Source organism: Molossus molossus, unplaced genomic scaffold, assembly GCF_014108415.1.
Source record: "Molossus molossus isolate mMolMol1 unplaced genomic scaffold, mMolMol1.p scaffold_m16_p_11, whole genome shotgun sequence".
Classification (NCBI taxonomy): Eukaryota; Metazoa; Chordata; class Mammalia; order Chiroptera; family Molossidae; genus Molossus; species Molossus molossus.
In genome coordinates, this window is record NW_023425346.1 from 17,269,589 (window position 1) to 17,281,286 (window position 11,698).

The window sequence follows — 11,698 nt, forward strand, 5'->3', positions numbered from 1 at the left end:
TTTTTCTTTACTCTTTTGCTCTAGACAATGATGCTCCTATCACCGCTTATATTCAACATTTGTTATGTGATCTTAGTAAGAGCAACAACATGAAGGAAAAAAAAACACACAAAAAAACAGAAGGTATAAGAATAAGAGAGCAATGAACAATACCATCATTACGTATACTCAATATTATCTCCATAGAAAATTGTGGGGGACCCAGAGCATATCATCAGAGATATTAAGAGAGTAGTATATTTACTAGATAAAAGAGCTACTAACATTATTATTAGAAAATCATTGGAAATATATATTAGAAATGTAACATTTTGTACAAAATCAAATTTAAAATAGTATAACCAAAAAAATTAGAAGATACATAGAAATAAATATAAAAATGAACTAAGAATTAGAAAAACATTATGTAATAAATTAAAAGACAATTTCTTGACTTAATCTTTAATAACTCTTCATTTTTCTTTTTTCAATCTTCGAATAGAGTGAGAGGGAGAGAGGGAGGACGAGAGAGAGAAACATCAAAGTGAGAGACACACATCGACTGGTTGCCATCCACACGACCCCAATCGGGATGGGGACAAACTGAAACTGAAGTACATGCCCTTAGCAGTAATTGAACCCGGGTCTCTCTGGTCCACAGGCCGAAGTTCTAACCACTGAGAAAACCAGCCAGGGCTCTTGACTTCATCTTTAAAAGTGAAACATTAGCAATCAAAATCAAAATTTACCAGCTGGTCTTCTAAATCTTTTTTTTTTTACTTTTTTACTGCATTTATTGGGATGTCATTGGTCAATAAAATTACATAGGTTTCAGGTGTACAATTCTATACTACATCATCTGTATATTGCATTGTGTGCTCACCACCTCAAGTCAAGTCTCCTTCCATCACCATTTATCCCCCCTATACCATTTTCTACCTCCCCCCAACCCCTATCCCTCTAGTAATCACCATAATTTCATCAGTGCTATGAGGTTTTTTCCCCCTTTTTTAATATGTTTTCATTGATTTTAGAAAGAGAGGAAGGAGGAGGGAGTAAGAAACATTGATGAGAGAAGAGAACCATTGATCGATTGCCTGCTTCCTGCAACCTGGAGTTGTGCCCTAACCAGGAATTGAACCCAGCAACCTCTTGGTACAAGGGACAACACTCAACTGACTGAGTCACAGGAGCCAAGGCAGAGGTTGATTTCCTTGATCCCTTCACCTTCTTCACTTAGCCCAGCAACCCCTCTCTTCTCTGACAGCTGTTAGTCTGTTCTCTGTATCCATGAGTCTGACTCCACTTGGTTAGTTTATTTTATTGATTAGATTCCACATAGGAGTGAAATCACATGGTATTTGTCTTTCTCTTAGTATATGCTCTCCAGGTCCATCCATGCTATTTTTTTGTTTTTATTGATTTTTTAGAGAGAGAGAAACATCGATGTGAAAAAGAAACATCAATTGGCTGCCTCCTGCACACCACCCATTGGGGATTGAGTCCGCAACCCAGGCATGTTCCCTGACGGGGAATTAAAGCGGGATCTCTCGGTCCATTGGACCACGCTTAATCCACTGAGCCACACTAGCTGGGCTCCTCCTTTTATTTTACCACTAAGTAGTATTTCATTGTGTAAATGGGTCATGTTTTTTGTTGTTGTTGTTGTTGTTGTTGTTTTAATCTAAGAGAGAAAGAAAGGGAGAAGGAGAGAGAAAGAAACATCAATGAGAGAGAACATTGACTGGCTGCCTCCTGCATGTCCCCATTGGGTATTGGGCCTACAACCTGGGCATGTGCCCTGACCAAGAATCAAACTGGTGACCTCTTGGTGCATGGGTTGATGCTCAACCCCTGTGCCACACTGGCTGAGTGATGGGTCATTTTTTTTTTTATCCACTCATCTACTGATGGACACCTGGGCTGCTTCCAAATCTTGGCTATTGTAAATAATGCTGCAAAAAACATAGGAGTGCATATATTCAATCAAATTAGTGTTTCAGGTTTCTTAGGATATATTCCTAGAAGTGGAATTGCTGGATGATAAAGCAGTTCCATTTTTAATTTTTTAAGATAAACATATTGCTTTCAATAGTGAGTGCACCAATTTCCATTCCCACCAACAGTGCACAAGAGTTCCCTTTCCTCCACATCCTCACCAATATTTGTCGTTTGTTGATTTATTGATGATAGCCATTCTCACAGGTGTGAGGTGATACCTCATTGTCTTTTTAATTTGCATCTCTCTGATAATTAGTGACATTGCGCATCTTTTCATATGTCTATTGGACATCTGTATGTTCTCTTTGGAGAAGTGTCTATTCAGGTCCTTTGTTCAATCTTTGTTTTTTTTTTTGGTGTTGTGTAAGTTCTTTATAAATTTTGGATATTAACTCTTTATCAGATGTATCATAGGTGAACATGTTCTTCCTTTCAGTGGTATGTATTATCATTTTGATAATGGTTTCCTTTGCTGTGAAAAACCTTTTTAGTTTGATGAAGTCCTATTTATTTTTCTTTTGTTTCCCTTGCCCAAGTAGATATATCAAAAAAAAAAAAAAAAAAAAAAACACTGCTACAACAAATGTCCAAGATTTTACTGCCTATATTTTCTTCTAGGATTTTTATGGTTTCAAGGCTAACATTTAAGTCTTCAATCCATTTTGAGTTTATTCTTGGGTTTGGTGTAAGAAGGTAGTCTAGTTTCAGTTGTTTGCATGTCTGTCCAATTTTCCCAACACCATTTATTGAATAGACTATCTTTACTCCATTGTATGTTTTTGCCTCCTTAGTGAAATATTAATTGACCTTAATATTGTGGGTCTATTTCTTGGCTCTCTGTTCTGTTCCATTGATCAATATGTCTGTTTTTATGCCAGTACCATGCTGTTTTGATTACTATTGCCCTGTAGTATAGTTTGATACCAGGTAGCGGGATTCTTCCCACTTTGATCTTTCCCAAAATTGCTGTGGTTATTTGGGGTCTTTTGTGGTTCCATATAATTTTAGGATTATGTCTTCTTGTTCTCTGAAAAATGTCATTGGCATTTTGATAAGAAGTACATTGAATCTATAGATTGCTTTGGGTAAGTATGGACATTTTAATGATATTGTTTTATACATGAGCAAAGTATATACTTTCATTTATTTGTATCTTCTTCAGTTTCTTTTTTTTTTTTTTTCCTGGTACGTGCCCCTAGCGGGAACTGAACCCAGGACTCTCTGGTCCACAGGTTGACTCTCTAACCGCTGAGCCAAACCAGCCAGGGCTCAGTGTCTTATAGCTTTTCGAGTACAGATCATTTACATCTTTGGTTAAATTTATTCCTATGTATTTTATTATATTTATGCAATTGTAAATGGGATTGTTTTCTTAGTTTCCCTTTCTGATAGTCCATTATTAGTTTATAGAAATATAACTGATTTCTAGATATTTCTGATGAGAAATCAGCTGGAAGTGTTATGAGAGCTTCCTTGTAGGTAACTGTCTTTCTCTGTGGCTTTCAAGATTCTTTATTTGTTCTTAACCTTTGCCATTTTGATTATCATGTGTCTTGGTGTGGGCCTCTTTGAGTTCATCTTGTTCGGGACTCTGTGCTTCCTGTCTTTTGTGTCTTTTTATTTTACCAGGTTAGGGAACTTTTGGGTCATTATTTCTTCAAATAGGTTTTCAATCACTTGCTCTCTCTATTCTTCTGATTCCCTATAATGTGGATGTTGTTATGTTTCATATTGTTCCAAACGTCTCTTAAACTATTCTCATTTTTTAAAAATTCCTTTTCCTTTTTGCTTGTTTATTTTTCTTCCTTGTCCTCCAAATTGCTCATTTGTTCCTCTATTTCATCCAACCTACTGTTTATTCCCTTTAGTGTATTCTTCATTTTAGATATTGCATTCTTCATTTCTGGCTGGTCCTTTTTCATGCTGTTGAGTATCCTTATAACCATTGCTTTGAACTCTATATCTATTAAATTGCTTGCCTCCATTTTATTTAGCTCTTTTTCTGGAGATTTCTCCTGTTCTTTCATTTGTGGTATGTTTCTTTGTTTCCCCATTTGGCTGCCTCTTTATGTTTGTTTCTATGTATTGGATTGATCTACTATGATTCCCAGTCTTGGTGGAGTGGCCTTATGTAGTTGGTATCCTGTGGGGTCCAGTGGTGCAGTCTCCTTGAGCACCTGAGCTGAGTGTGCCAGGAATATCCCTTGTGTGGGTTATGTGGACCCTTCTGTTGGAATTGAGTCTTGATTGCTATTGGCCCATTTGTGCAGACCCTCAGGCTGGCTGACTGTGCGGCTCTACCCTACTATGGAGTATGAGCTGCGCTGCTGTTCAGGTGCTAACTACCTGAAACAGAATTCACCTCAGCATGGTCTGTTGCCTGCTGAGATCTCCCTTTGAATATGGTGCTTGTGAAACTTATTGGATTCTGCCCTTACGTTGTCTGGAGCTGGCCACTGGGTGTGTTGATTCTGGGCCTCTTGGAAGGGACTCTGTTGCAGCCAGTGTCAGATACTGCCTGTGACTGGCCATGTGCAACCTTTTTGGAGCTACAATTCACAGCTTGTGGCTGCCTCTGCTGGACCGGGGTACACAGGGCAAGGACCGAGCTTCACACACTCTGGCCAGCTTTTACCATCACCCGTCCCAGGGGAAGGTCAGCAAAAGTCCTAAAGCACCCAGGGATTGCCTCTGCCTGCCTCCCCCTTCTGGCTGCCTGTTAGGCTCAGTCACTGAAAGAGCCTCTGGTGGTACTCGAGTTGCATGAGGTAGGTTCTCAGTGAATCACCAGGTAGGGACAAGTGGTGTTCACCAGACTGACACAGATTCAAACTTGGTGCCAGTGCTGGGTCTGAGGCCATTCAGCAAATATCTCTTGGTATACCAAGTCTAGCTGCTACCTGCTGGATGTTTGCAAACCTTTGTTTTGGGGCAGGGTCTTCAGGAGTTGTCAGGGTGAGGCCATCAGAGTTTATCAAGCCCAAACAGATCAAGATCTGGCCATGTGAAGGGAGGTTGTGCTCTGGTCAGGTGTGAGGGGAAAAATGGCCTCTGTCCTAGAGCCACTCATATCTGTCTGTCGCAAATTCTGCCAGAAGGAGATGGAGCTCCGCAGGGTAGAGCAGCAGGAATTTGGAAGGATGGGGCTAGAGGAGGTGCCGGTCAGGCTTCTGGGTAGGTGGGGGTGTCGCCTCCACTCAGTCTGTCCCAGATTTTGCCCAGACCTTGGCAGGGTGGAGTCATCTAGGAGTCAAGCAGATGGGGACACCAAACAGAGGGTGCGTCTGTGGGAAGCCCAGAGGGTGGTTCTAGCGGATCTCCCTTGACAGGGAAGTGGTAGTCAGGTTCATGGGAAAGTGAGGGAATTGCCCTTGCCCCAAAGCCACACAACTCAGTCACTGACACCTAAGTCTGTCCAGACTTGCACAGCCCAGCCAAAGCAGCTGACTCCTCAGTAGAGCATAAAGCTCCACAGGGTGGGGCGATGGGGAGTCCAGAGCTGGCGCTGTTGCATTCCCCCCGTTAATGCCACAGGAAGGGGAGTGCTCCACCCAAGAATGATGGCATCTGCAGTACGGGAGAGGGACTCAGCACAGGGATCCTGCTGGCTGTCCCTTCAGCTCTCTCTTCAGAGCCATAAACCCCAGGCTCTCTTTACACAACTCTAGTTCACTCTGTTCTCCCATTGCCCTGGCCCAGGGTGAGTGATGACAAACAGAATTTCATGTTGGCCCTTTAATAGGACAACTGTGTCTCTAGAGAATTCCTGTCTCTACCTGATGGACATAAACCCTGCTGCTTTACACAGCCAGCTCTGGTGCTCCGAGCTGAGGAGCCCAGCTTGGAGTTGGCCCCAAGCTTCTTACAGCTGAAATATCTCTTCAGAAATTCAGTTGCTGCCCCTGTGTGTGGGGCCAGCCCTTTTCATGTCTCCGCCCTTCCTATCTGTCTCAATGTGGCTTCTTCTGTAAAATTATCTAATTCTTATAAAACAGAAGAAGGCTAAAAATAATCACCTAGTCTTTATGAAGAATGACTTCACTAACATTCAAAAAAAGGGTCAGATACTATACTATAAAGGTAGGTAATTAACCAGGTGAGATAGAGTAATGCATCAGTGGAATAGAACGAGAGACTAGAAACAGACCCAGATATAAGGAATCGCGGTAAGCACAGAAATGACATCATTCATTAGTGGGTGAAGTACTGACTATTGAAAAAACATGAGGTTAACTTGCCATCTGAATAAAGCAAGCAAAATTAGAACTCTACCTAAGATCACTCTCAAAAACTAAATTCAAATTAAAAACTAACTGTATGACACTACCCAATTACAAGACTTATTATAAATCTACAGTAATCAAGACAGTGTGGGGTTGGCAAAAGAATAGACAAACAGATCAATGGAACAGAATAGAAAAACCAGAAATAGACTGCCATAAATATTGTCAACTGATCTTTGACAAATGAGCACAGGCAGTATAATGGAGCAAAGATAGTCTCTTCAGCAAATGGCGCTTGAACAACTGGACACCCATATGCAAAAAAAGAAACAACCAAAATGAATGTAGTCACAGCCTTTATACCCTTCACAAAAATTAACTCAAAATGGATCATAGACCTAAATGTAAAATGCAAAACTATAAAACTCCTAGATGATAATCTACAAGAAAACCTATTTCACCTTGAGTACAGTGATACCTTTTTTATACAATGACAAAGACATAATCCATGAAAGAAACTGATAAGCTCAACTTCATTAAAATTAAAAACTTCTGCTCTGTGAAATACAGTATTAAGAGAATGAGAAGATAAGCCATAGAGTATAAGAAAATATTTTCAAAAGACAGATCTGATAAAAAAAAAAAAAGTTAGCCAAGTATACACACAACTCTTAAAACTCAGCAATAAGAAAAACAACCCTATTAAAAAATGGTCAAAGGACTTAACAGACATTTCACCAGACATACAAATGGCATATAAGCATATGAAAAGATATTACACATCATGGTGTCAAGGAAATGCAAATTAAAACAATAGTGAGATACCACTATAAACCTGTTAGTATGGTCAAACTCTAGTGACAATGCCAAATAATGGTGAGGACATGGAGCAACAGAGCTTCTGATACATTGCTGGGGATGCAAAATGGTTACAACCAGTTTGGAAGACAGATTGGCAGTTTCTTACTAAACTAAATACACTCTTACCATGCGACTCAGCTATTGTGTTCTTTTTTTTTTTTTTTTTATCCTCACCCGAGGACATTTTTTGTTCAGATAGAGTGGGAGGGAGAGAGAAGAAGAGAGAGAGAGAGAAACATCGACGTGAAGGGACACATCGAGTGGCTGCCACCCGCACGACCAACCAGGGCCGGGGACAAACTGCAACCGAGGTACGTGCCCTTAGCGGGAACCGAACCCGGGTTTCTCGGGACTGCAGGCCGACGCTCTAACTGCTGAGCCAAACCGGCCAGGGCAGCTATTGTGTTCTTTATTCACCCAAAGAAGTTAAGATCTTATATCTGCATAAAAACCTGCACCAGATGTTTGGTAATAATTGTCAAAACTTGGAAGGAACAAAGATGTCCCTAAGCAGGTGAACGGATAAACAAACTATGGTACATTCAGACAATGAAATGTTATTCAGCATTAAAAAGCAATTAACTATCGCCCTGGCCAGTTTGGTCCAGCGGTTGCAGCATCGGTCTGTAGTCCCGAGAGACCCGGGTTAAGTTCCCGCTAAGGGCATGTACCTTGGTTGCGGTTTGTCCCCGGCCATGGTTGGTCATGAGAATGGCAGCTACTCGATGTGTCCCTTTCACATCGATGTTTCTCTCTCTCTCTCTCTCTCTCTCTCTCTCTCTCTCTCTCTCTCTCTCTTTCTCTCTCTCTCTCTCTGTTCCTCTCTCTCCCTCCCACTCTACCTGAACAAAAAATGGAAAAATGTCCTTGGGTGAGGATAAAAATAAATAAATAAATAAATAAATAAATAAATAAATACTAAAAAGCAATGAACTATCAAGACATGAGAAGACATGGAGGAAGCATAGACACACGTTACTAAGTGGAAGAAGGCGATGTGAGAAAGCTATATTCTGTGTGATCAAACTATATGACATTATGGAAAAGGCAAAACTATGGAGAGAATAAAAAGATCTGTGGTTCCCAGGGGTCAGGGGAGAGGAGGAGATGAACAGACAGAGCACAAAGAATTTTTAGGGCAATGAAGATACTCCTCATGTAATAAATGAGGGATATATGTCATTTTAAATTTGTCCAGATCCATAGAATATTCACCACCAAGAGTACACCCTAAGGTAAACTGTGGACTTTGGGTAAATACAATGTGTCAATGTAGGTTTATCCTTAGTAAAATCCACCACTCTGGTGAATGATGTTGACATTTTGGGCAGCTGCGCGTTTATGGAGGCAGTGGATATGTGGGAAATCTGTGTACCTTCCTCTAAATGTTCTTGTAAACCTAAAATTGCTCTTAAAAAATAAAATCTAAAGAAAAAATTTTAGAAAACCACTAAATGTGAAAAGCAAATCTATACAGCTTTTTAAATTCTTTGGAGAATACTTTTATATCATCAGGCTGGGAAGTATATTGAAGTATTTCACTCACTACATTTCATGTTTGAACCTCTGTGAGACAAAAATTACCACAAAGAAAACAAAAATTCAAGGCACATACTAGAATAATCTTTTTGAAACATTTCCTAATTTAAAAAAACCCACTAATCCAAATTTATAAAGAACTGCAAATGAGTAGGACATTTTTATAAAAAGAAAAGTATGTAAATAGGCAGTTAACAGAAGAAGATAATTAAATGGCAATAACTATATTAAAGTGTGCAATCACTACTTACAATAAGTAAGATCTGGAAACAGCCCAAGTGTCCATTAGTAGACGAATGGATAAAAAAGCAGTGGTACATATACATAATGGAGTACTATGCAGCTGTAAGAAAGAAAGATCTCTTATCCTTTGAGATGACCTGGAGAGACCTGGAGAGTATTATCCTAAGTGAAACAAGCCAAGCAGAAAAAGACAAATACCACATGATCTCATTAATATATGGAGTATAATGAACATAACAATCTGAGGAATGGGGTAGACCCAGAAACATGGAAGTAGGATACAGACTGACATCCCTCAGAAGAGGGGGTCGGAGGGTGGGAAGAGATAAACCACAGAACTTATATGCATGTATGCATAACCAATGGACATGGACAACAAAGGCGGGGATGGGGTGGGGGGAATGGGGAGGAGGGTGTCAATGGGGTAAAACAGGAGAAACATCTGTAACAAAAATAAAATTAAAATAAATAAATAAATAAAAATTTTTAAAAATTTTAAAGTGTGCAATCTCATTGCTAGGGAAACAAAACAACATGACATACCTACTTCAGACCTATCGTAAGTGACAACAATAATTGTGTGTGCAATACATGTTGGTGAGGACGCATGGAAACAGGAACGCTTACACCTTTCAGGGGGGAACACTTTGGACCTCTGTAGTCAGGTTGAAGGTGCTCATACTCTAAGACGCAGCAGCCCTCATTCTACGCATGTGCTCAAGGGAAAGCCTCATTCATATTTACCAACACACATGGAATATACAAAAATTCATTATTATTAAGCCTCAAAGTAAACACTGGTAAGTTCTATAAAGTGGAAATAATATAAACACTCACTGGTAACAATGCGAACAATACATTATAAGATAAGAAATACAGAAGATAACAAATGGCAAAAAAGAAATAACTACTGAAACAGGAAAAAAAATTGGAAGCTACTTTATAGATCCCATCTCTATGCAAATAAATTTGAAAACATACATAAAATAGAATAATTCTTTGGAAAATACATTTATCAAAATTGGCTCTATTAGGAATGGAAAGCTTAATCAGACCAACTTTTCAATAAGAAATAGAGAAAGTAATTAATATACTACCCCATCAGAAAAATGATAGGCCCATATGCTTTCACCAGGGAATTCTAACAAGTCCCCAAGATGAGGCCGTCCTCATGGTTCATATTTTTTCCAGAACATGGAAAAATGAAGAAAAGCTTTCTAATTACTTTTATGAAGCAAGGATAATAACAAGTGTTATGGACTGAATGTTTTCATTAGCAACAAATCCATGTGTTGAAACCCTACCCCCAAAAGTGACTGTATTAGGAGGGGGGAGCCTTTGGAAAGTAACTGAGCTTAGATGAGGTCATGAGAGAGCGTGATTCCTCCCTCTGTTCTCTGCCATATGAGCAAACACTGAGCAGTCTGCTCAGGGAACAGGGCCTTCACCAGATCCCCACCATGCTGGCACCATGATCTCCAACTTCCAGCACCCAAAACTGTTAGAAATAAATTTCTGATGTTGCTAAGCCACTGACTTTATGATATTTTGTTATAGAAGCTGGAATTAGAAAAAATTTAACTTGATAATTAAAAATATATATATGTGTGTGTGTATATATGTGTATATATATATATACACACATATATATCAATGCCACTATGTACATCAATGCAAAAAATACTAAATAAATATGAACAAAACAATGCAGTTCCACATTAAAAACATTTCATGACCAAAAGCCATTTGTATTTGGCTCAATATTAATAAATTAATATAATATACCACATTAATTTATGTTAATAAATTAATATAATATACCACATTAAGAAAAATTGCATGATTTGAAAATTTAACACCCTCCCTCATGAAAATTTAAGAAGACAGAAATTGGTGCACATTTTCTTAACATAATAAAACACACACATACACGTACCCTCAGTTCTAACACCAGTATCTCACTTAATGGAGAAATCTTTGAGGAATTTCTAGTAAAATCAGGAATAAGGCAAAGATACTATCTCCACTACTTATTCAATGGTTATATTATATTCAGTGCGATTACACAAGATAAATCAAGTGGAGGTAGAGCTGGAAAAGAAAAGGTAAAAACCATATCTGCTGATGATGATAGTATGCCTGAAAAATTATGTGAATGAAGAATAAAATCAACTCAAACAATAAAAATTCAGATTCAGTATAAATTAACATGCATAAATCAATCATTTTATACACACTAATAATAACCCATTAGAGGTTATACTGGTATAGAAACCTCATTTACCAAAGAAGATTAAATACGTAGGAAATATCATAGGAAGAAATATATGAAACCAGAAAAAAACTCCTGGAAGTCCCAAAAATAGACTTGAAAAAATATGTTCTTCACTGCTCTGGACAGAATAACTTCACATTATAAAGATGTCAGTTTACGCTAAGTTATTATATAAAATTAACACAATTCAAATAAACATACCAACAAGATTTTTATTTTGAGCTAGGTGAGTTGATATTAAAGTTCATTTAAGAAAAACATTTGCAAGAACAGTCAGGGAGACACTGAAAAAGAAAAGCTATAAAGGGAAAAAAAATTCCAAACATACTATAAGGCTCCTGTAATAAAAATGGTGTGGTGCCTGGTTAATGAGTAAACAGGGCAGGGATGGATCATAAAGTCCAGAAATAGACCCAAGTACACGTGGAAATACACTATCCAATAAAGGTGGTATCTCAAATCACTGGGTCAATGATACGGTATTTAAATAAACAATGCTGAAACAACTCGTTGGTCATTTGACCAAAGAGAACATTACATTCAGCCTTCAAACCATACAGAAGCATAAACTACATTA